Here is a 26033-nt window from a genome sequence, read left to right as displayed (position 1 = left end):
ATGAAGCATTTGGTGGTTGGTTCCAAACCTGGTAATTTAGTATACTAATAGAGGAATGCTAAAATAAACTTTGGTATGTCTATGTTAGAATATTATATAGTTTTGAAAAATAATTGAGCTGAAAAATAATCCTGCATATTGAGCAGAAAAAATTTTAAGACACACTAAGTGACAAAAAGCATATTACAAAATAATCTATACAGTAAATTCCATTAATGTAAAAAATAAAACTTAAATTTTTTCAAATAAAATATGTTTATTAATTAAACATTTTAATTTTATTGTGATTTCTTAACTTATTTAAGTAATAAATTTACAAAAGTCTATACTACCTGTGTCACAGCCCTTGATTCCTTCCTTTGAGGTTATAAGATTCATTTTTTCTTTTTAATTCTTTTAGTAGTATTTTCATGCAGTTTAACATAAAAATGTATGCATGTAATACACAGTGTTCTATACTTTGCTCTTTTCATTTGACAGTATAACTTTGAGACCTTGCTGTATTTTGCATATGGGGATTTCCTGAGTTTTCACTTATGGCTTTAGAGAATTCTATTACACGGGTGAATTATTTACTAATCTCCTAGTAATGGATTTTAAGTTTTTCCCCAATCTTTTGCTGAACCGAAAAATGCTGCATATATATACATATAATTTCAAAATGAAATTTACAAATGTTTGAAAGCTTTAAAAACAATCAGAGACTACTTCCGTGGAGTGGGGTTGAGAAAAGAAGGTGCCAGGAAGAATGTTACTGTTTATCTCATGAACTTCTATGGTTGCCTAATTTTTTTCAAAGTTCTACTACTTTGAATTTTAAAATAAATTTTAAAATAATAATTACAAAAATAATGATTTAAAATCAGAATTTTTAATTGGACAGATAAATACATTTGGGAAGTTGGCTCCGGAAAGAAATTCGAATGGAAAGTTGTTCATTTCTAAAGCAATTCCTTCTCCTCCTGAGGGTGGTTAAACAGATGAATACTAACTCACAGAGAAAAAAAGAAGAATTTTTGTCTTTTAGATCTTCAGTTAGGGAAAGAAATAAGCTTAGAACTTGATTCAGTTCTTTTGACTGTCAATCTCCTCAGCTGAAAGCCGGGATGACTGAAAGCTGGAGGGCAGGATTCTGCAGTTGAAGGGATTATATACACTTGGAGACATTACTGTCTATGCAACACACTGTTGAGAGGCATATTTGTAAGTTGACACATGATTTCTGTGAAAATAAAGATTAATACTTTTAAAATGATTTTTCTCATTACATGTTGACATCTAGACTTTTCACTGGATGTTAATATGCTTGATCAAATTGAATATTGAACATTAAAGAGTATGAACATTTATGATAAATGACATAATTTATTTGGTGAAACCAAGTCCAAATACATGAAAACATGGGGCTTGAATTAATTCATTGAGGATATCAATAAACTGATAACACAGAAGCATTTTCATTTCAATCATAATATTTAAGCTATATTCACAGAAAAATTACTTATTAAAGCAGCCATATGTGTGATTAATGGGTTGGTAGTGGTACTAATTACTCATTAGGATACAAGGACTAAACTACCCCAGGACTTGAAAAATATAGTGGTTTTCAATAAAAGGGCTGGCTAAGTCCCAAAGTTTTAACGGATTTGTATTCTGTGCTATAAGAACATTATTTGGATCTGGAATGAGAGGGAAATTATCTGAGGAAGGTCTAAGTTGATACTAACATGATGAAACTCTTCTTTTGTAAATGGTTATTTAATCAAAAGTGCCACTTTTAGATAAATAACCAGGCTCCCATTCCAAACATTAGAATGCATATTTTTTTAACCTATGGAATGTGTGATCATCTATAGACAAATGTTCCTCCATTCCCAATGGCTAATTGCAAGGACACTATTTTACAGTAGTGGCTTATGTGGCTGTTTACTTAACCCAAATTCAAAATTTATAAATACAATTGAGCATCAGATTAGCAACATTAATCATCATTAGAAGACAAATAGTGCCTGTAAGAATGACTTTCTCATGTATTTAAAAACATTTTCTCTGTTGTTACCACTGAACACTGTAGCAGGGGATGAGGACAGCTATAGATAGAATAAAACCTGCTGTTAAGTCATGATGAATATTCTGAAACAAAACTAAAAATTAAAAAGCAATTTGAAGGAAGTCAGATTATTTTCTGTTTGGGATACCACAATTATGTAAAAATTCTAAGTATCAACTATAATTTTCACATGGGTAACACCATTAATTTTCATGAGCTAACAATGACAAAATAAAACCCCACTCCACAAAACACTTCCATAAAAATTAAGTGGTATGGAGGTAAATGCTGTGAATCATAGTGATGTTTGTTTTTGATACTAGAAACAGAAAAGAGAACTTCATGTGTTAACTTTTCATCCAAAGAAAGTCAAGAGGATTCTGAATATATAAAGAATAACTTAAAAAACTGAAAAATTGATTAAACATTTTGAGATGTGAGAGAATATTATCTTGTGAATGATGAATCTAGTGGAATTTTTGCCTGTGCAGAAAAAAAGAGATTTAGGCAATGTTACAACTTCTCTGTTCAAGGGATGTAAGAGAAGGGCAGCAAGGGCCCCACTATCAATAAAGAATTAAGAAATAGTAGAATGATATGAACAAAATATGGACAATTTGGGTCTTTTGATAGTCATAAATCTAATTCAATCTATAATTTTAAGTAAGATGATTTGGCATAATAGTTGAATGTGTAACGAGCCTCAGTACCTTTTTAAAAAAAATAGGTTAATTATAATTTTATTTCAGGAGGAGATTGACTAAAATAATTTGTCATTCTATAATAACAGTGAGTCACTTTAAAATACCAAGATTTCACTGATAATGAAAACTGAAATAACTATTCTTATGGTTGAGATTGTCAACTCTTGACCTCTAAAGTGCCCACTGAGAAATCTGTTGCTCATGCAACACTCTTTTTAAACCTACTGCAGTAAGAGAGAATATGACCTATGCAAAGTTTTAGTACTGTCTGAAAATGTAAAGCTGGGTGGGGGGAGAACATGTATAGGGTGTTAGGACACAAGCAAAGTGATTTGAAGTTGAATCTTGCCAGGTAGGAAACTTGTGCTTGCATAAAATCTATGATAGCATAGCTCTGGACTGTTGGGTACAGTGAGGTGAAGGTCTTGAAGCAGGCTTGATGAGCAAGATGTTAATCTTTCTATATAAGCTGTGTTAGTTCACACTCATATTTTCCAGGAGCAGGTGTTTCCTGGAGCAAACCTCTAAGCAGTATTTATTCTTAGTAATGTTTAATGTAGAGAACACATACCCCATCCCAGAATTGTTGAACATGGGGTCATGAAAGAATGCAGGGTCTGGGTATTAACACAGGGAGAAGGAAGTATGTTGTGTGATAGGCAGTGGCCACATGGTCAGTGACTATGACTGCTAGTGTTCATGCCCTGGTATTATCCTCTCCCTTTGAGTGTTGGCTGGACTTGATGGCTTCTAATAAACAGAACAGGAAAAAATAGTGATGTGTTGTCACCTCTGAGATTAGGTTACTAAACACTTTGTCTTCCACTTTGCTGCTCCCTCTCTAGTTTCTTCCAGCAGCCCTCGCTCTGGGTTAACCAAGCTGCTGTGTTGTGAGTAACCCCACAGAGAGGCCCATATGGCAAGGAACTGACATTCCTAGCCCAAAGAGATCAAGAACATGAGACCCACCAACAGCGTGAGTGAGCTTGGGCCCAGATGAGGTGTGAGATGACTGTGGCTCAAGTTGCCACCTTGTTTGCAGCTTTGTGTGAGGCCTGGAGACAAAGGCACCCGGCAGACCTCTGCCTGGATTCCCAAACTTCAGAAACTATGAGACAAACTTACTCTGTTATTTTAATTTACTACATTTTGGGATAATTTGTTATGCAACAATAAATGACTAACACATGTTGGTTTCACTTTTTAGGATACATGAGTATACTCTCTACTAAAATTTCTACTTACTCAGAATAAATAGATTTATTGGATAAATATTGGTTCCATTTACTAATTCCATAAAGTGATATTGTGACTTGAGGGAGATCCACCTAATATTATTTTCTCAAAGAACATTTCTTCATTCTGCTCTATAGAAACTGGACATATTTAAAACAGGTAATGAGTGTCCCATGGCAGGACAGCTGCAGGGCTGATGTGGGATTAATGCTTCCTTGATGAGCACACTGGATTAGTGCCTTGAAAAGAGTTGCTCTAATGGCAGGAACCTTTCTGTGCAGCTTTGTCCCTTTGGCACTTGGTGGGCCTGAAGTCTGCTTGGGAAGAACAGATGTATTCTTGGGACCTGTTTCTGATGCAGGTTCCCTAGCCTTGGGCATCCACGAAACATCACTAGAGGTTGTGTGGCAGTGAGGCACATATCTTTTCGGGATTTCATCATTGTTTAAATTTAAAAGAAAACACACCAAGAGTGATATTCTGAGAATTTTAAGAGGTGCATATGGTAACTAACTGGGACAAGGAAAATTGAACAAGAGATAACTTCTAGGGTTATTTGTGAAGGGACAGTTGCCAATACTGTCCTAGAAACTTTCAAGGCAACAAGTTTCTCCCAGCCCTGTTAGCAAGCTAATGAATCCAGCTCTCCTTGGTGGGGATGAGAGACAGAGAGGAGCAGTCAGAATACATTTCTATGCTGCATCTCTCTCAGTTGACTTTGTTCTTAAATGTGGTTTCAGAGAGAGTCGTAGTTAAACTCATTTTCTTCTAATATTCAAATGTATTTTGGGTTATACACACTACTGTTTGTTTTTTGGTTTGTGGAATTTATAAGCTCTCTTTCATGTTTATTTTTTAAATCTACCTACCAACTTTTGTGCCCATTCATTCCTACCCATCTGTCCCCCTTCCCTGAAATTTTGAAATGTCTGAATAAGGAAAAAGAACCTAATAGCCCAAATGACAGTTGGTGACTGTCCGTTGATAAATATATTGAGATCAGGTACTATGCAAATAATTTTGACCCACATTAGCCCAACTGTTCTCCCAATAGCTACATCCTACCAGACAGTATAATCTCAGTGCCAGTCCTCACAAGCTGGTGACCTCAGTTTTTCTACTGTCTGAGCCTCATTTTCCTTATCCGTGGTCTTTTCTGTCAACTTGAAGAGCCTAACTGATATACAATTCACACTCTAACCCTTGGTAAGTCATAGCTAAGTTGTTTATTTATGAAAACCAGTACTTCATATAGTAGAGACCCTGTTCATACACACACACGTATAAAATATACCTATAAAATACATATATTTAAAAGATTTTATTCATTTATTTTTAGATACAGAGAAAGGGCAGAAGAAAGAGAGGGAGAGAAACATTGATGGTGAGAGAGAAACATTAATCGGTCGCCTCTCACATATCTCCAACTGGGGACCTAGCCCATAACCTAGGCATGTGTCCTGACCAGGAATTGAACCCATGACCTTTCAGTTCTTAGTTCGCAGGATGACGCCCAACCCACTGAATCACACCAGTCAGGGCTGTTCATATATATTTTTAAAAATATGTACCTAAGGATATACTTATTGATTTTAGAGAGAGAGGAAGGGAGGAAGGGTGGGAGGAGAGAAATCAATGTGAGAGAGAAACATCAATTGGTTGCCTCCCAGACATACCCTGACCAAGGATCCAACCTGAAACCTTTTCGTGTATAGGATGATGCTCTAACAAACTGAGTCTCTTAGCCAGGGCTACCCTCTTTGTACATTTTTTTAAAATTTCAAGTATATTATATTGATTATACTATTACAGTTGTCCCATTTTCTCCCCTTTATTCCCCTCTGCCCTGCACCCCATCTCCCACCAGCATTTCCCCCCTTAGTTCATGTCCATAGGTCGTACATATAAGTTCTTTGGCTTCTCCATTTCCTATACTATTCTTAACCTCCCTCTGTCTATTTTATACCTACTAATTATGCTTCTCATTCCCTGTACCTTCTCCCCCATTCTCTCCCTACCCCCTCTCCACTGGTAACCCTCATGTGATCTTCATTTCTGTAATTCTGTTCCTTTTCTAGATGTTTGCTTAGTTTGTTTTTGTTTTGTTTTGTTTTTGTTTTAGGTTCAGTTGTTGATTGTAGTGAGTTTGTTGTCATTTTACTGTTCATAGATTTTTATCTATTTCTTAGATAAGTCCCTTTAACATTTCATATAGTAAAGGTTTGGTGAAGGTGAACTCCTTTAACTTGACCTTATCTGGGAAGCACTTTATCTGCCTTTCCATTCTAAATGATAGCTTTTCTGGATAGAGTAATCTTGGATGTAGGTCCTTGCCTGTCATGACTCTGAATACTCCTTTCCAGCCCCTTCTTGCCTGTAAGGTTTCTTTTGAGAAATCAGTTTATTGTCTTATGGGAAGTCCTTTGTAGGTAACTGTCTACTTTTCTCTTGCTGCTTTTAAGATTCTCTCCTCTTTAATCTTAGGTAATGTAATTATGATGTGTCTTGTGTTCCTCCTTGGGTCCAGTTTCTTTGGGACTCTCTGGGCTTCCCAGACTTCCTGGAAGTCTATTTCCTTTGCCAGATTGGGGAAGTTTTCCTTCATTATTTTTTTTCAGATAGGCTTTCAATTTCTTGCTCTTCCTCTTCTTCTGGCACCCCTATGATTCAGATGTTGGAGCATTTGAAGTTGTCCCAGAGGTTCCTAAGCCTTTTCTCATTTTTCTGAATTCTTGTTTCTTCATTTTGTTCCAGTTAGGTGTTTATTTTTTCCTTTTGTTCCAAATTGTTGATTTGAGTCTCAGTTTCCTTCCCTTCACTGTTGGTTTCCTGTATATTTTACTTTATTTCACTTTGTGTAGCCTTCATTTTTCCCTTCATTTTGTGACCAAACTCAATCAATCCTGATTACCAGTGTTTTGCTTAGCTCTTTCTCTGGAGTTTTGATCTGTTCTTTCGTTTGAGCCAAATTTCTTTGTTTCGGTGCACCTGTTACGTGGTAAGGGGTGGAACCTTAGGCATTTGCCAGGGTTGGGCAATGCTCCTTGCTGGGGTTGTCTGTGGGGGGGGGTCAGAGAGGGAGCAATGCCACTGGCTCAGCTTTCACCCCACTTTCCATCACTTCCCTTGCTTCCCACAAGTGGATTGTGTCCTTTCAGGTGCTAATTCACAGGTAGGTGGTTTTCTGTATGTTTTAGGTCCCTGTGGGCCTCTCTAATGGACTCTCATGCAAGACAGGGACTTCCCCCCCCCCCCAGAGATTTTTTACAGCCAGGCATTTGGAGTCTTTAGTTTCCAGTGCTGACACCCTGGGTTTCGTGGTCTGTCTTTCTCCCTGCCCTTTCCTCCCAGCTTATTCGTGCACGATTGTAGGATTGCCCATGGGGTCTGTGGTCTTGCCTTGCCATGCTTCCTCTCCAACCCAGCTGCCCATCTCTACCCTTCCTAGCAGTCTGGATGAATGTTTCTTTAACTTCTTGGTTGTTGGACTCCTATGCAAATGATTTTCTGGCTGTTCTGGTTGTTCTTTGTTTCTAAATTGATTGTTATCCTTCTTTTAGTTTGTGAGGAGGCAAAGCGTTTCTGCCTACACCTTCATCTTGGCCAGAACACCTTCTTTTTTTTTAATAAAAACTAAAACTTTATTAATTTTTTTAGTTTTATTTTTATTGTTCATGCTCTTACAGTTATTCCCACTTATTCTCCCTTTCCACATCTCCACCTAGCTCTACCCTCTCTCCACCCCAAGCCAATCACATATTGTTGTCCATGTCCAGGGGTTGTGTGTAAATGTTCTTTGGTTAATCTGTTCACCATCTTTCATCCTCTCTCCACCCCATCCAATCCAGTAGCTGTCAGTCAGTTTTACGTATGTAAGCTTCTGTTACTATTTTGTTCATTGGTTTGTTGTGATAATTAGATTCCACATATAAGTGAGATGATGTGGTATATTTCTTCCACTGACTAGCTTAATTCACTTAGCATAATTTTCTCCACGTCCAGCCATGCTGTTGCAAAATGTAAGAGTTTCTTCTTTTTTACTACTGTGTAATATTCCACTGTGTAAATGTACTACAACTTTTTTATCCATTCATCTACTGATGGACATTTAGGCTGTTTCCAAATCTTGGCTATTGCATATAGCAATAATGCTGCTATAAACATAGGGGTGCATGTATTTTTTTTTGTATTGGTGTTTTGGGATCCTTGTGGTATATTCCCAGAAGTAGAGTCCTGGGGTCAAAAGGGAGCTAGAATTTTAATTTTTAAAGGATACTCCATATTGTTTTCCACAGTGGCAGCACCAGGCTGCATTCCTACCAACAGTGCACTAGGGTTCCCTTTTTTCCACAAGCTCACCAACACTTGTTGTTTCTTGATTTATTGATGGTAGCCATTCTGATAGGTGTAAGGTGATATCTCATTGAGGTTTTAACTTTCATTTATCTGATGATTAGTGATGTTAAACATTTTGTCACATGTCTGTGGGCACTCTGTATGTCCTCTTTGAACAAGTGTCTATTCAAGTGTTTTGCCCACTTCTTAATTGGGTCATTTGTCTTCCTAGTGTTGGTTGTATTAGTTTTGTATATTTTGGAGATTAAACTCTTGTCAGATGTATCATTGGAAAAATATTCTCCCATACACAGGGTGCCCTATTTGTTTTGGTTTGGGTTTCGTTAGCAGTACAGAAGCTCTTTAATTTGAGGTAGTCCCATTTGCTTATTTTCTGCTTTGTTTTCAGTGCCTTAGGAGATATATCAGCAAAAACATTTCTACATTGAATATCTGATATTTTACTCCCTATGTTTTCATCTAAGATTTTTATGGTTTTATCACTTACATTTTATCCATTTTGAGTTTATTTTTGTGTATTGTAGAGTTGGTGATCTAATTTCATTTTTTGCATGAACCACTCCAGTTTCCTTACCACCATTTATTGAAGGGACTGTCTTTGCTCCATTGTATGCTCTTGCCAACTTTGTTGGAAGGAATTCATTGAATGTGTAGATCGCTCTGGTTAGAATAGTCACTTTAATTATGTTAATTCTTCTAATCCAGGGACAGGGTATATGCTTCCATTTATTTGTATCTTCCTCAATTTCTTTCTTCAGCAGCCTATAGTTTTTATAGTACAGGTCTTTTACCTCCTTGGGTAAATTTACTTCTAGGTACCTTATTTTTGTTGTTGTTGCAATAGTAAATGGAATTCTTTTCTTATTTTCTTTCTCTCCCTTTTTTTGGTGAGGAAATAAAGAGAATATTTATAAAGTAGGGTCTTAAACGATTTTGTGAGAAAGTCTCTAAATTCAGAAATCATAAAGGATAAAGCTGTCTTATTTACCTTCATAAAAATTACAAACTTTAAAATGACAAAAGCCACCATAAGTAGAACACAAGTAAAAAATGTCTTCCCTAGAGAATAACTCCCATTTGCCCAAAGATGCAAATACAAGGATTTGACGGCAATGAAAAACTCAAATCAACCTATACATACATTGATTGTGGACTGGTTGAACTCTAATACCTCTTTACTGTGAAATAATCAAATAGTTCCATATATACCAACATGGAAAGATCTCTACTATGATTTAGGAAGTGGAAAAAGTCCATTGCTGATATTAAGTATAGGATTATGTCACTTAGGCAACAAGTGGTTTAAAACCAAAATTATATGTACATATATACTTATTTATATGTATCTTACATAATGCATAGGAAGTGATCTGGGAGAATCACAACCTCCAGTTAACCATTCCAGTTACATAAGATGGGAAGTGAGATTTATTTGTGTGGACAGGAAGTAAAACCGGGTATTTGTTCTGACAGTATAATTAATATTCCTGTGCTTGAATTGCTTTTATAAAATGTTTTCTTCTATTTTTTCTCTCTTTTTTTTATTGTTGTTCAAGTACAGTTGTCTCCATTTTCCCCCACCACTCCTCCCCACCCCAGCCATCCCCACCTCCCACCCTTGATCCTATCCCCCTTTGGCTTTGTCCATGTGTCCTTTATACATGTCCCTTGATAATCTTTCCTCCTAGCTATGCGTTATCCCCTCTGACCTTCCCTCTGGTTACTGTCAGTTTGTTCTTGATTTCAATGTCTCTGATTATATTTTGCTTGCTTGTTTGTTTTGTTGATTAGGTTCCACTTATAGGTGAGATCATGTGGTATTTGTCTTTCACTCCCTGGCTTATTTCACTTAGCATAATGCTCTTTAGATCCATCAATGCTGTCATGAAGGGTACGACTTACTTCTTTCTTTCTGCTACATAGTATTCCTTTGTGTAAATGTACCACAGGTTTTTGATCCACTAATTTGCTGATGGGCACTTAGGTTGCTTCCAGCACTTGGCTATTGTAAATTGTGCTGGTATGAACATTGGGGATCATAAGTTCTTTTCAATTGGTGTTTCAGGATTCTTAGGGTATAATCCCAGCAGTGGAATTGCTGTGTCAAAAGGGAGTTCCAGTTTTAAATCTTTGTGGAAATATACTGTTTTTCACAGTGGCTGCACCAGTCTGCATTCCCACCAACAGTATACTAGGGTCCCCTTTTCTCCACAGTCTCGTCAGCACTTACTGTTACTTGATTTGTTTATGATGGCCATTCTAACCAGTGTGAAGTGGTATCTCATTGTGGTTTTATTTTGCATCTCTCTACTGACTACTGATACTGAGCATCCTTTCATATATCTCTGGACCCTCTGTATGTCCTCCTTGGAGAAGTGTCTGTTCAGGTTCTTTGCCCATTTTTTTAAAAGGGTGTTTCTCTTCCTAGAGTTCTCTGATTTCTTTATAGATTTTGGAGATCAAACACTTCTCCAAGATATCATTGGCAAATATGTTTTCCCATACTGTTGGTTCTCTTTTAATTTTAATGCTGTTTTCTTTAGCTGTGAAGAAGCTTTTTATTTTGATGAAGTCCCATTTGTTTATTCTTTCCCTTATGTCCTTTGCTCTAGAGGACATATTGTTGAAAACATTGCCTCGTGGAATATCTGATGTTCCTGCCGATGTTCTCCTCTAGGACTTTTATGGTGTCATGATTTATATTTAAGTCATTATCTGTCTATCTTGAGTTTATTTTTGTGTATGGTGTAAGTTGGTGATCAAGTTTCATTTTTTTTGCATGTAGCTGTCCGGTTCTCCCAGCACCATTTGTTAAAGAAGCTATATTTATTCCATTTTATGCTTTTTCCCCATTTGTTGAATATTAATTGACCATAGAGCCTTGGATTTATTTCTAGCCTCTCTATTCTGTTCCACTGATCTATACTTTTGTTCTTATGTCAGTACTGGACTGTTTTGATTACAGTGGCTTTTTTAAGGCTTTTAAAAAATATATTTTATTGATTATGCTGTTACAGTTGTCCCATTCGCCCCCCCCCCCAGCATTCCCCTCTGCTCTGCACACACCCTCCCCAATTGAACCCCCCCCCACTTAGTTCATGTCCATGGGTCATACATATAAGTCTTTTGGCCTCTACATTTCCTATAGTATCCTTAACCTCCCCCTGTCTATTTTCTACCTACCATTTATGCTACTTATTCCCTGAAACTTTTCCCCCATTCTTCCCCTCCCCTTCCCTACTGATAACCCTCCCTGTGATCTCCATTTCTGTTAATCTGTTCCTCTTCTAGTTGTTTGCTAAGTTCATTTTTTTTCTTTAGGTTCAGTCATTGATAGTTGTGAGCTTATTGTCATTTCACTTTTCATGTTCTTTATCTTCTTTTTCTTAGATAAGTCCCTTTAATTTTTCATAAAATAAGGGCTTGGTGATGATGAACTCCTTTAATTTTACCTTATCTGGGAAGCATTTTATCTGCCCTTCCATTACAAATTATAACTTTGCTGGATACAGTGATATTGAGTGTAGGTCTTTGCCTTTTCATGACTTTGAATACTTCTTTCCAGCCCTTTCTTGCCTGCAAGGTTTCTTTTGAGAAATCAGCTGACAGTCTTATGGGAACTCCTTTGTAGGTAACTGTTACTTCTTCCCTTGCTGCTTTTAAGATTCTCTCCTTATCTTTAATCTTGACTAATGTAATTATGATGTGCCTTGCTGTGTGCTTCCTTGGTTCCAACTTCTTTGGGACTCTCTGAGCTTCCTGGACTTCCTAGAAGTCTAGTTCCTTTGCCAGATTGGGGAATTTCTCCTTCATTATTTTTTCAAATAAGTGTTCAATTTCTCTCTCCTCCATTTCTCCTTCTGGCAACTGTATGATTCAGATGTTGGAATGTTTAAAGTTGTCCCGGATGTTCCTAAGTCTCTCTTCATTTTTTTGAATTATTGTTTCCTCATTCTGTTCTGGTTGAATGTTTCTTTCTTCCTTCTGGTCCAAATTGTTGATTTGAGTCCCAGTCTCTTTCCATCACTGTTGGTTTCCTGTATATTTTCCTCTATTTCACTTTTCATAGCCTTCACTTTTTCCTCTATTTTGCCACGATACTGAACCAATTCTGCAAGCATGGTGACTACCAGTGTTTTAACTCTGCATATGATAGGTTGGCTATCTCTTTTAATGCTTAGTTTTATTTTCTCTGGAGCTTTGACCTGTTCTTTCATTGGGGTCTTTTTTTTTTTTTTTTGTCTCAGAGATCATATTAGGTAGTTAGGGGCAGAGCCTTAGGTATTCACCAGGGTGGGGCAAACAGGAAGGTGCATTGTGCTGTTATATGTTGGGGAGGGGTTTGAGAGTGAACAGTGTATCTTGTTGCATCTTGTTCAGATTTCCACTGGCTTCCAGTCACTTCCTTCACTACCCACAAGCAAATTGGGCCCCTCTGGTGCTGATTCCCTGGTGGGTGGGTTTTTGTACCTTTTAGGACACTATGGGTCTCTCCAACAGACTCCCCTGTGAGGCTGGGAGTTTCTCGCACAGCCTCAATCCCCAGACATTTCTTCAGTCAGAGGTTTTGAGGCTTTATTTACCCACACTGGAACCATGGGCTGCAAGGTCTCACTACCCAGTTGTTCTTCCTGGTTTATCCCCAAGCAAATGTGGGACCGCCTGCTTCACCAGCCGCTTCCTCACCTGGTCTGCCAGCTGCTGCCTTGCCAACCCCAGTCCTCCAGCAGCTGCCTTCCCACCAGTCCTTTCTGCTCAACTGCCTGTCTCTGCCCCTCCTGCTAGTCTGGATGAATGTTTCTCATTTAACTCCTTGGTTGTTAGACTTCAATATAGTTCAATTTTCTGTCAGCTCTGTGTTTTTTTTGTTTTTTTTTTTTTAAGTTTCTTCTTGTCTTTCTTTTGGTTGTGTGAGGTGTCACAGTGTGTCTGTCTCTCTATGACTTCATCTTGGCCCTAATATAGTTTGATGCCAGGCATTGTGATCCCTCCTGCTTTGTTATTCTCAAAATTGCTGCAGCTATTTGGGGTCATTTATGATTCCGTATAAATTTTTGAAATGTTTGTTCTATATCTGTGAAATATGTCATTGGTACTTTTATAGGGACTATGTTGAATCTATAAATTGCTTTGGGTAATATGGACATTTTGATGATATTAATTCTTCCAATCCATGAACATGGCATATGCTTCCATTTGTGCCTTTCTTAATTTCTTTCTTCAGTGTTGTGTAGTTTTCTGAATACAGGTCTCTTACCTCCTTGGTTAGGTTTATTCCCAGGTACTTTATTTTTCTTGTTGCTATAGCAAATGGGGTTTCTCTCCTGACTTCATTTTCTGATATTTCATTTTTGGTGTACAAAAATGCCTTTGATTTCTGAATATTAACTTTCTATCCCGTTGTTTTGCCAAATTCACATATTAAGTTGAATAGTTTTTTAGTGGAGTCTATAGGATTTTCTTTGTAAACTATCATGTCATCTGCAAACAATGACAGTTTTACTTCCTCCTTTCAATTTGGATGGCTTTTCTTTTTCTTCTCTTGCTGTTGCTAGGACTTCCAATGCTATGTTGAATAGGAGTGGTGAAAGTGGACATCCTTGTCTCATTCATGATCTAAGTGGGAAACATCTTAGTTTTTGCCCCTTGAGTATGATGTTTGCTCTACATCTCTTGTATATAGCCTTTATTATGTTGAGGAATGCTCCCTCTATTCCCACCTTGCTGATTGTTTTTATCATAAATGGGTATTGTACCTTATTAAATGCTTTTTCCACATCTATTGATACGATCATGTGATTTTTGTTTTGCTGTTGTTTATGTGATATATTATGTTTATTGATTTGTGAATATTGTATCACCCTTTCATCCCTGGAATGAATACTACTTGGTCATGGTGTATGATCTAATGTATTGCTGGATGCGGTTTGCCAATATTTTTGTTGAGGATTTTAGCATCTATGTTCATCAGTGATATTGGCCTGAAGTTTTCTTTCTTTGTTGTATCTTTATCTGGTTTTGGGATGAGCACGATGCTGGCTTCATAAAAAGAGTTTGGGAGTTATTAATCTTCTTGGATTTTTTTGAATAGTCTGTGAAGAATAGGGGTTAGTTCTTCCTTAAATTTTTTGTAAAATTCTCCTGTGAAACCATCTGGTCAAGGGGTTTTGTATGGTGAGAGTTTTTTGATTACTGTTTTAATTTCATCAGGTTTTATTGGTCTGTTCAAGCTTTCTGCTTCTTCATTCAGTTTTGGGAGATCGTATTTTTCTGGAAATTTGTTCATTTTACCTAAGTTTTCAAATTTCTTGGCATATGGCTCTTCATATTAATTGCTTACAATCCTTTGTATTTCTGTGGTATCAGTTGTAACCTCTCCTATTTCAATTCTGATTTTATTTAGTTGGGTATTCTCTCTTTTTTTTTCTTCATGAGTCTTCTTAAAGGCTTATTGATTTCTTTCCAAAGAGCCAACTCTTGGATTTATTCATCCTTAGAATTATTTTTTAGTGTCTCTGCCATTTGATTCTGCTTTGATCTTGGTTATTTACTTCCTTCTACTTGCTATGGGCTTTGTTTTTGTTCCTCCAGGTTTTTATAGGCATAGAGTTAAGTTGTTTACTTGAAATGTTTCTGTTTTTTTAAAGTAGGCCTGTATTGCTATGTACTTTCCTCTCAGTGCTGCCTTCACTGTGTCCCATAAATTTTGGACAGTTGTGAGTTTATTTTCAAATGTGTAGGTACTTTTTAATTTCTTCCTTGATCTCATTATACCACTTTCATTGTTGAATAGCATGGTATTCAATTGCCATGAATTTGTGGGTTTTTTTTAGTTTTTTCTTTGAAGTTAGTTTCTAGTTTCAGTCCCTTATGATCAGAGAAAATGCTTGATATGATTTCAATTTTCTTGAATTTGTTGAGGATTGGTTTGTGTCCTATCATGAGGTCTATCTTTGAAAATGTTCCATGTGCATTTGAAAAGAATTTTGCTTCTTTGGGATGAAAGGTTCTCTCTCTATATATCAATTAAGTCCATTTGATCTAGGGCATTGTTCAACGCCACAATATCCTTGATGATATTTTGTTTGGAAGATCTATCCATTTTTGACAGTGGAGTGTTCACATCCCCTACTATAATTGTGTTGCTGTCTATATCTTTCTTGAACTCCAAGATTTTCCTTTTATATTTGGGTTCTCCTATGTTGGATGCATATATGTTTACAGTGTTTATGTGTCTTTAATACATTCTTCCCTTGAGTATTATGAAGTGTCATTCAGTGTCTCTTTTTATGGCTTTTGTTTTGAAGTCCATTTTTTTTCTGATATAAGTATTGCTACACCAGCTTTCTTTTCCTGTGCTTGGAATATTTTTTTTCCAACCCTTCACTTTCAGTCTGTGTAGTTTTTTTGTTCTGAGGTGGGTCTTTTGTTGGCATCCTATGTGTAGTTCGTGTTTTCTTATCCATTCAGCTGTTCTATGTCTTTTGACTGGAGCATTTTATCCATTTACATTTAGGGTTATTATTGATAGGCATTTCTTCATTTCCATTTTACTTTCTTGGTACCTGTGTTCCTATCTCTCTCACTTTTTTTCCCCCCTTTTCTTAAAGGCATCCTTTTATCACATCTTGGCAGTGCTGATTTGGTGCAGGTGTATTCTTTCAGCCTTCTTTTGTCTGGGAAGCTCCTTATTTTGCCTTACATTTTAATTGAGAGCCTTCCTGGATAAAGTAGTCTTGGATAAAGGTGTTTGCTTTTCATTATTTGGAATATTTCTTACCATTTCCTACTGGCTTGCAGTGTTTCTGTTGAGAAGTCAGCTGCTAGCCTTATGGGGTTCCCTTGTAGGTTATGACCTCTTACTGACATTTGTTCCTTTAAGATTCTCTTTTTGTCATTGAATTTTGTTATTTTAATTATAATGTGTCTTGGAGTGGGTATCTTTGGGTTCTTCTTGATTGGGACCCTCTGTGCTTCCTGGAATTGTGTGATTTTTTTTCTCTCATCAAATTAGGGAAGTTTCCCATCATTACTTTTTCAAACAGATTTTCTATCCTTTGCTCTTCTTCTCCTTATTACATTTATTACATTTCATTTTGTCCTGCAGTTTCCTTAATACCTCTTTGGTATTTTTGAGTCTTTTTTCCTTGTCTTGCTCTTTCTGGGAGTTTTTTCCTACCTTGTCCTCTAGCTCACTGATTTGATCCTCTAATTCCTTTAGCCTGCTTTTGATTTTTTTTCTCTGTGTTCTTTAGTTCAGAAATTGTATTCTTCATTTTGTCTTAGCACTTGTTGATAGTTTCTATATCTTTTTTCATGCTGGTGTAATTTGCATTAAGTTCCTCGTAGTTTCCCTGTAGTTTCTGGTAATTCTCAGTGAGCTCATTGAGCTTCCTTATAACCATTGTTTTGAATTCAATATCTGATAGTTGACTTGCCTCTATTTTATTTAGCATTCTTTCTGAGGATTCCTCCTTTCCTTTCATTTGGTGTTGTTTCTTTGTCTTCCTATTATTTGTGAGACCCCTGTTTTCCTCTGCTTCTTAAATTGACCTATTTTGGCTCCCCGAGTCCATGGCGTGAACTTCTATGGTAGGTGACTTATGAGATTCAGTGGTGCGCTCTCCTTGATCTCCTGAATTTGATGCCCTTGGGGTGCCCTTTATGCCATTTACATTGGCTCTCTAGATGTAATTAGGTTTTGATTATTGTTGGGTCATTCTTTTGTGGGTCTTACCTTCCAGCCAGTTGGCTGAGGGTCACTCTGCCACCCACATCTTGTAGGCTGTTTTTCAGGTGCTTCCAGAACAAAACTACAAAGCCCAGGGAATACACCTACTTCCACAAAAATATCTTCCTCCCCCTCGGCAAACCAACTATCAAGAGCAAAAGAACCAGTATTAATGAGGGTGTAAAGAGATTAAGACTGTTATAAGAAAGGAGAGAAACAAACTGTAGCATGAAATCTAGTGACTGAATATGTACAAACTTGCTGGATGAGAAATTAATGTTAAAAAGTTATGCAGGAAGGAAAATATTGCTAATCATGGAGAAGACCACAGTGGATTTCATCTCGGTAGCCTCTAGTATTTACCACTGTTTTTTCTTTCTTAGTGCCTCTGGTGATGTGAGATGTTGACACCATCTGACTTTAGGCAGCCTGCTTTGAGACTGCCAGGGATCTACTTCCTGTGACTGTCTCCTTCAGTTGTTAGTCTAGTCACTCTGCACTTAGCAGTCAGGCTTAAGCATCACAGAGTTGGTGCAGAGTCTTTCCTGGAATTGGAGCTGTGGTTTCCCCTCATGATGCTGCTGCTTGGAGGGGAGTGGTCTGCTTAAGCACAATGGCTGCTGCCATATGGGGATGACAGCACCACGATCCTGGCATTTATTCTCTCAGCTCTCTTCCCAAAGCTTCCTTCCCCAGTCTCTCCTCAGGTGTCTCTAGCCCACTCTGCTCCTACCTTTGCTGGAGCCCCGGGTAAGTGGCTACAAGTGAAAATTTGTGTATTGTCTCTTCAAACAGCTTTTTGCATCTCCAACTATTCACCTCTGGCTGAGAGCAACCCTTCTACTTTTTGCTACCAGTTGCTATCTGTGTACTTTTGGGGCTCTGGTGCTGTAGGCTTGGGATCCCAGCTTAGGGTTTAGACCCCATTCTCCTCAGGGGGATCCAATCAGCTGCCTAGTTATCCCTCTGGTGCTGCAACCTGTGGGCACCCAAACAGCCTTCTCGAGTCTCCACTGAACTCCTTACCAGTCATTTAGTTCTGAAGATGATTCTTCTGTTTGTCGAAGGTTTTAATGATTCTTTGTGCTATTGCTCAATTGTTTGTTCTGGGTGATTTCTCCACATTTTAGTTGTAATTCCAGATTGGTTCTGGGAGGAGGTTAGTGTGGCTTCCATTCACTCCTCTGCCATCTTGCCTCCTCCCCTACTTTCTCTTTCTGAAAGCTCATTATTGGTGTATAATAATGCCATTGATTTCTTGGTTTAATTTTGTATTCTGCTATGTTGCCAAATTCACTTGTTAGGTCTAACAGTATTTTAATGGGGTCTTTAGGGTTTTTATGTACAATATCACGTCATCTGTGAATAGTGACAGCTTTGCTTCCTCTTTTCCAATTTAGATGCCTTTTATTTCTTCTTCTTGTCTGGTCATTGTGGCTAGGATTTCCTGAAGTATGTTGAATAAGAGTGATGAAAGTGGATTTTAGGGGAATACTTTTAGGTTTTGCCCATTGAGAATGAATTAGCTGTGGGTTTTTCATATATGGTCTCATAATGTTGAGTTATAATCCCTCTATTCACACTCTGTTAAGAGTTTTTATCATGATTTGGTACTGAAATTTATCAAATGCTGAGAGAACCAAGATGGCGGCGTAGGTAGACACACTGTGCCTCCTCGCACAACCAGAACTGACAGAAAATCAAACAGCAAGGAAGTCCGACACCAAGTAGATAAAAAAGAAACATACATCCAGACCGATAGGAGGGGCAGAGAGGACTCGTGTGGCCTTTGCAGGACCCAGACTGGTGGAGTGTGGGACGAACAGGGCAGGCAGTCCAACCACTAGCAGACCCTGCAGCCCCACATTCACGAACAGATAAACTGAGAGGCCTGGACTCAGAGTGGCAGAGAACGGGGCAGGCAGAACGGCGGGTAGCACCCTGCGGCCCCACATTCACGCATAGATAAACTGGTACGAATGGCGGGGATCAAAGCCGACAGTGTAACCCAGGGCTCCAGCACAGGGAAATAAAGCCTCAAACCTCTGATTGAAAACGCCTGTGGGGGTTGAGGCAGCAGGAGAGCAGGAGAGACTCCAGCCTCACAGGAGAGGTCGTTGGAGAGACCCACAGGGGCCTAGAGTGTGCACAAGCCCACCCACTCAGGAACCAGCACCAGCGGGGCCCAGTTTGATTGTGGGTGGCGGAGGCAGTGATTGAAATCAGAAGGAGAGTGGAGGGGGTGCCATTGCTCCCTCTTCGCCCCTCCCCCACGTACAGCGTCACAGCGCAGTGACCAGCATTACCCCACCCCAGGGAACACTTAAGGCTCAGCCCCTTTAAGTAACAGATGCACCAAGACAAAAAAAAAAAAAAAAAAAAAAGGCCCAAATGACAGAACACTTCAAAGCTCCAGAAAAAATACAACCAAGTGAGGAAGAGATAGCCAACCTATCAGATGCACAGTTCAAAACACTGGTTATTAAGATGCTCACAGAATTGCATGAATTTGGTTGAAAACTAGATGAAAAAATGAAAGCTATGCTAAGAGAAACAAAGGAAAATGTACAGGGAACCAATAGTGAGGCAAAAGAAACTGGGACTCAAATCAATGGTGTGGACCAGAAGGAAGAAAGAAACATCCAACCAGAAAAGAATGAAGAAACAAGAATTTGGAAAAATGAGGAGAGGCTTAGGAACCTCCAGGAAATCTTTAAACGTTCCAACATCTGAATTATAGGGGTGCCAGGAGGAGAAGAGGAAGAACAAAAAATTGAAAACTTATTTGAACAAATAATGAAGGAGAACTTCCCTACTCTGGCAAAGGAAATAGACTTCCAGGAAGTCCAGGAAGCTCAGAGAGTCCCAGAGAAGCTGGACCCAAGGAGGAACACACCAAGGCACATCATAATTACATTACCCAAGATGAAACAGAAGGAGAGAATCTTAGAAGCAGCAAGAGAAAAGGACACAGTTACCTCCAAAGGGGTTCCCATAAGACTGTCAGCTGATTTCTCCAGAGACCTTGCAGGCAAGAAGGGGCTAGCAAGAAGTGTTCCAAGTCATGAAAGGCAAGGACCCACATCCAAGATTACTGTATCCAGCAAAGCTATCATTTAGAATGGAAGGGCAGATAAAGTGCTTCTCAGATAAGGTCAAGTTCAAGGAGTTCATCATCACCAAGCCATCATTATATGAAATGTTAGAGGGATTTATCTAATAAAAAGAAGATAAAAAATATGAACAGTAAAAATGACAGCAAACTCACAGTTATAAACAACCACACCTAAAACCAAAACAAAAGAAAACTAAGCAAACAACTAGAACAGGAACAGAATCACAGAAATGGAGATCACATGGAGGGTTATCAATAGGGGATTGGGAGGGGAAGAGAGGGGGGAAAGGTACAGAAAATAAATAGCATAAATGATAGGTGGAAAATAGACAGGGGGAGGGTAAGACTAGTGTAGGAAATGTAGAAGTCAAAGAACTTGTAAGTATGACCCATGGACATGAACTATAGGGGCAGAATGTGGGAAGCAGGGGGTAAGCAGGATGGAGTTGAGTGAAGGGGGGGAAATGGGACAACTGTAATAGCCTAATCAATAAATATATCAAAAAAAGGAAATTTATCAAATGTTTTTTCTGATTTTTAGCTTTTATTTATTTATTTATTTATTTATTTATTTATTTTTAAAGTATATTTTACTGATTATGCTATTACATTTGTCCTATTTTTCTCTCCACTTTGTCCCCCTATGCCCTGCACCCTACCTTCCTCTATCATTCCCCCCTGGGAATGATATCCCTGGGTCATACATTTTAGTTCTTCAGCTCCTCCATTTCCTACACTATTCTTAGCATCCACATGCCTATTTTGTACCTACTAATTATGCATTTAATCCCCTGTACCTTTTCCCCCACTTCCTCCCTTCAGTTCCCCACTGACAACCCTCCATGTGATCTCCATTTCTGTGATTCTATTCCAGTTCTATTTATTTCCTTATTTTGTTTTTTGTTTTTTTTATGTTCAGTTGTTGATATTTGTGAATTTGTTGTCATTTTACTGTTCATAGTTTTGATCTCCTTCTTTTTCTGTAATAAGTTGCTTTGACATTTTATATAAGAAGGGCTTGGTGATGATGAACTCCTTTAATTTTACCTTATTTGGCAAGCACTTTATCTGCCCTCCCATTCTAAATGATAGCTTTGCTGGATACAGTAATCTTGGATGTAGGTCCTTGCCTTTCATGACTTCGAATACTTCTTTCCAGCCCTTTCTTGCCTGCAAGGTTTCTTTTGAGAAATCAGCTGACAGTCTTACGGGAACTCCTTTGTAGGTAACTGTTACTTCTTCCCTTGCTGCTTTTAAGATTCTCTCCTTATCTTTAATCTTGACTAATGTAATTATGATGTGCCTTGCTGTGTGCTTCCTTGGTTCCAACTTCTTTGGGACTCTCTGAGCTTCCTGGACTTCCTAGAAGTCTAGTTCCTTTGCCAGATTAGGGAAGTTCTTCTTCATTATCTTTTCACATAAGTTTTCAATTTTTTACTCTTCATGTTCTCCTTCTTGCACCCCTGTGATTTGGATGTTGGAACATTTAAAGTTGTTCCAGAGGTTCCTAAGCCTCTCTTCATTTTTTGAATTCTTGTTTCTTCATTCTGTTCCTATTGAAGGTTTATTTATTCATTCTGTTCTAAATTGTTCATTTGAATCCCAGTTTCCTTTTCTTCACTATTGGTTCCCTGTATGTTTTTCTTTAGTTCACTTTGTATAGCTTCCACTTCTTCCTTTATTTTGCAGTCTTAATCATTTCTGTGAGCATCCTGATTACCAGTGTTTTGAACTCTGCATCTGATAGATTGGCTATCTCCTTGTCAGTTAGTTCTTTTTCTGGAGTTTTGATCTGTTCTTTCCTTTTCTTTTAAATTTTATTTATTTATTTTTTGAGAAAGGGAGGGAGGAAGAGGGAGAGAACATAATTGTGTTTGCCTCTCATGTGCTCCCTACTGGGGACCCTACCAGCAACCCAGCTATATGCCATGACTGGGAATTGAACCACTTATCTTTGGTTCTCAGGTCGGCACTCATTCCACTGAGCCACACCACCCAGGGCTGATCTGTTTTTTCCTTTGGGCCATATTTCTTTGTCTCTGCACACCTGTTACATTTTACTTGGTGGAGTGTTAGATATTTGCCAGGATGGGACAACCCACTCTGCTGTATTGTTGCACTGTATGTGGGGGAGGGACCAGAGAGGGAACAATGCCCCTTGTTCAGCTCTTGTGCCACTTTCAGTCACTTCCCCAACTATACACAAGTGCATTGGGCCCTTCTGTTGCTGATACCTGGATGGGTGGCTTTGTGTACATTCTAGGACCCCATGGGTCCCTCTAAGAAACTACCCTGTGAGACTGGGAGTTTCTCACATTACCACAACCCCCGCAGGTTTTTATAGCCAGAGGTTTTGAAGCTTTATTTCCCCGTGCCAGAACTCTGGCTTACATGGTGTGTGTTGCTCCCCAGTTGTTCCTCCTGGTTTATCTGCAATTGAATGTGAGACCATCTGGTCCAACAGCCGCTGCCTTGTCCTATGTCCTTTCCACCTCAGCTGCCTGTCTCTGCCCTTCCTACCAGGCTGGATGAATGTTTTTACTTTATCTCCTTGGTGGTTGGACTTCCATAAAATTCTGTTTTCTGGCTGTTCTGGTTGTTTTACGTTTTTAAATTTGTTGTTGTCCTTCTTCTGGTTGTGTGGGGAAGTAAAGTGTATCTACCTATGCCTCCATTTTGGCCAGAAGTCCTATCTTTCATATTTGTATTTGATGAATCACAGTTATTGATTTGTGAATAATGTAACAATCTTGCATCCCTAGAAGAAATCGCACTTGATTGTGGTGTATATTTTTCGTGTATTGCTGGATCTGGCTTGCTAACATTTTGTTGAGGACTTTAGCATTTATGTTCACCAGGAATATTGGCCTATAATTTTCTTTCTTTGTTGGTATTTACCTTGTTTTGGAATTAGGATAATAGTGGCCTTGTAGAAAGAGCTTGGAAATCTTCCCTCCTCTTGAATTTTTTGGAATAGTTTGAGAAGGAGAGGCAATAGTTCTTTGAATGATTGGTAACATTTGTCTGTGAAGTCATATGGTTCAAGACTTTTTGTGTGCTGGGAGGTTTGTGATTACTGCTTAGATTTCATTCATTCTTATTGGTCTATTCAGGTTTTCTGCTTCTTCCTGATTCAGTTTTGGGAGTTTGTATGTTTCCAGAAATTTGTCCATTTCACCCAGGTTGACCAATTTCATGACATATAGTTGTTCATAGTAATTTCTTATAATGCCTTGTATTTCTGTGGTATTAGTTGTTATTTCATCTTTCTCATTTCTGGGTTTTTTTTTTATGTCCTTTCTTTTTCTTTGATGAGCCTGGTTAAAAGTTTGTCAATTTTGTTTATCTTTTTTGAGGAACCAGCTCCTGGTTTAATTGATCTCCTGTATTGTTTTTTAGTTTCTATGTCATTAATTTCTATGCTGATCTTCATTATTTCCCTGCTTCTGCTTGTTCTGGGCTTTGTTTATTGATTTTCTAGTTCTTTTAGGTATAGTGTTAGATTGTTTTTTTGAGGGTTTTTTTTTATTGCTTTTTGAGGTAGGCCTGTAGTGCTATGAACTTCCCTTTCAGGACTGCTTTTGATGATTTTAGTTGTTGTATGTTTATTTTCATTTGTTTCCAGGAATTTTTTAATCTACTCCTTGATCTCATTTGTTACCAATTCATTATTTAATAACATGCTATTTAGCCTCCAAGTATTTGAATATGGATACTGTCATCTTGTCCTCTAATTCACTGATTTATTCCCTTGTTTCATCTAATCTACTGTTGATTTCTTCAAGTGAATTTTTCTTTAGATGTCATAATCTCTCATTCTGACCAGTTCTTCTTTATGGTTTCTATATCCTATTTTATTAAAAAAATATTGGGTGGCCTCCATGGTTTCCTGGGACCTGGCTGGATGGCACAGGACCTGACTGCTAGGCATCAAAGAGCCCTCAGCACCAGGTTGATACAGTACCTCTGATGAAACAGTGACCAGGTGGGCATGAGTTATTACCACACATAACAAAAAACCCTTGCCTGCAACCTCATGGGCAGGTATGAAGAAGGGGTGCTTTGAGGGAAAAAGCCAAAGCCTACCAAAGAGTAAACAACTTGAAGCCAATAGGCTGTCCCTTAAAAATGATGCACCCTAAGCAAAACACACACACACACACACAAAAGGGAAAAGGAGTACTTAAATTAAGATGTGAATGGATTCATGGAATACCTAAGGCTCAAATTGGGAGATAATAGCAACAAACAGTCAGGAAGTAAGGGGAGAAATTGCAGTTGCTTTAAAGAAAGTTTCAGGGAAGGAAGACGATTAAAAAGACAAGCAGCAGAGAAAAATGCAATGGTATGTTTTCACTGTAGAAAATCTGGCCACAGCATTGCAGATTGCCCAGCCACCCTTGAGAATTAAGATATGGGCACTGGAATATGTTATCGATGTGGATCTACAGAGCACAAAATAACCAAGTGCAAGGCTAAAGTAGACCCAGCTCTTGGTGAATTTCTTTTTGCAAAATGCTTTTTTGTGGGGAAATGGGGTACTTGTCTAGATCTTGCCCCAATAATCCCAAAGGAGTCTATGCTTATGGTGGTTGCTGCAGACTTTGTGGCTCTGTGGAACATTTTAAGAAAGATTGCCCTCAAAGTCAGAATTCAGACTGAATGGTTAGAGTTGGTCTCTGGGCAAAGGGAATGAGTGCGGACTATGAAGAAATTTTGGATGTGCCTAAACCACAGAAACCCCAAACAAAGATACCTAAAGTTGTTAATTTTGGATAATTATTTGTACTGTCATAAATTACCACCTCATTACATTCTCAACTGGGCCTTCTTCACAAGTTGGAGCTGGGTTCCCATGGAGAGGTCTGTGTTGTAGATATCAGTATGATCTGGGTATTCAAATAGTTTCCTTAGTTTTGTCCATAAAGGAGTATGGAGAAAATCACTGAAGAAAAGCATAAGATGTTTAAATTGGATTCTTTAAAAGAACTGTTTTAACAGATAGAATTTAAGGCTACGTAAGTGGTTACGTAGCTAATTGTAACAATCATCTTTTCCTTAAAAACAAAATTATGCATTCATATGAACCACCACTAAATAAAAAGTAACTGTCTGCATTTAGAAATGAATTTTTAGTTATATTGTTTCTTTGGTTCAAAGTATCACTTTATTTATGAGTTGCCACAAAATCTGCTGTATTTTTACAGTATTTAATTTAAAAACTTATTTGAAAAAAATTTATTATAATTTTTCCATTATCATTTAATCCCCCTATTCCTTTTTGCTCAATCCCTCAAATCCCTATCCTCTCCACTCCCCAATAGTTGTCATCCTGCTCTCTATGAGTCTGTCTCTATTTTGCTTTTTAGTCCAGTTTGTTCATTAGATTCCACATATGAGTGAGATATTATGGTATTTGTCTTTCTCTGACTGGCTAATTCCAGTTAGCATGTTTTCCAGGTCCATCCATGCTGTTACAAGGGGTAAAATGTTCCTTTTTTATGGCTGAGTCATATTCCACCATGTATATGACAAGGTCTGTCCAGAAAGTGTCCAGCCACACACTATGAAAATTAGAGACGTTTATTGAAGAAGATACAAGAAACATTGCACATAGGACAATGATACACCAGTCTCCTTCAAAGTAGGCACCTTGGGACCTCACACACTTCTCTTAATCACCATCAGCTACCCATTGTGTTTTCCTGCATCTCATCGACAGTCTGAAATCTCTTCCCTTTCAAAGGTGATTTTAGTTTTGGGAATACCCAGATGTCACAGGGTGCCAATTTGGGTTGTAAGAAGGCTGAGCCACCTGGGTGATTTGATGTTTTGCCAAAA

At 38.1% G+C, this 26033-nt stretch overlaps 1 pseudogene; it reads left to right on the top strand.

Moving 5' to 3' along the window:
• Window positions 1-24971, top strand: LOC112301092 (zinc finger CCHC domain-containing protein 9 pseudogene; annotated as a pseudogene).
• Window positions 24972-26033: the final 1062 nt, after the last annotated feature.

This window comes from Desmodus rotundus, chromosome 8 (assembly GCF_022682495.2).
Source record: "Desmodus rotundus isolate HL8 chromosome 8, HLdesRot8A.1, whole genome shotgun sequence".
Classification (NCBI taxonomy): domain Eukaryota; kingdom Metazoa; phylum Chordata; class Mammalia; order Chiroptera; family Phyllostomidae; genus Desmodus; species Desmodus rotundus.
The sequence above is the reverse complement of the archived record's forward strand: the minus strand, read 5'-3'. Positions and strand labels throughout refer to the sequence as shown.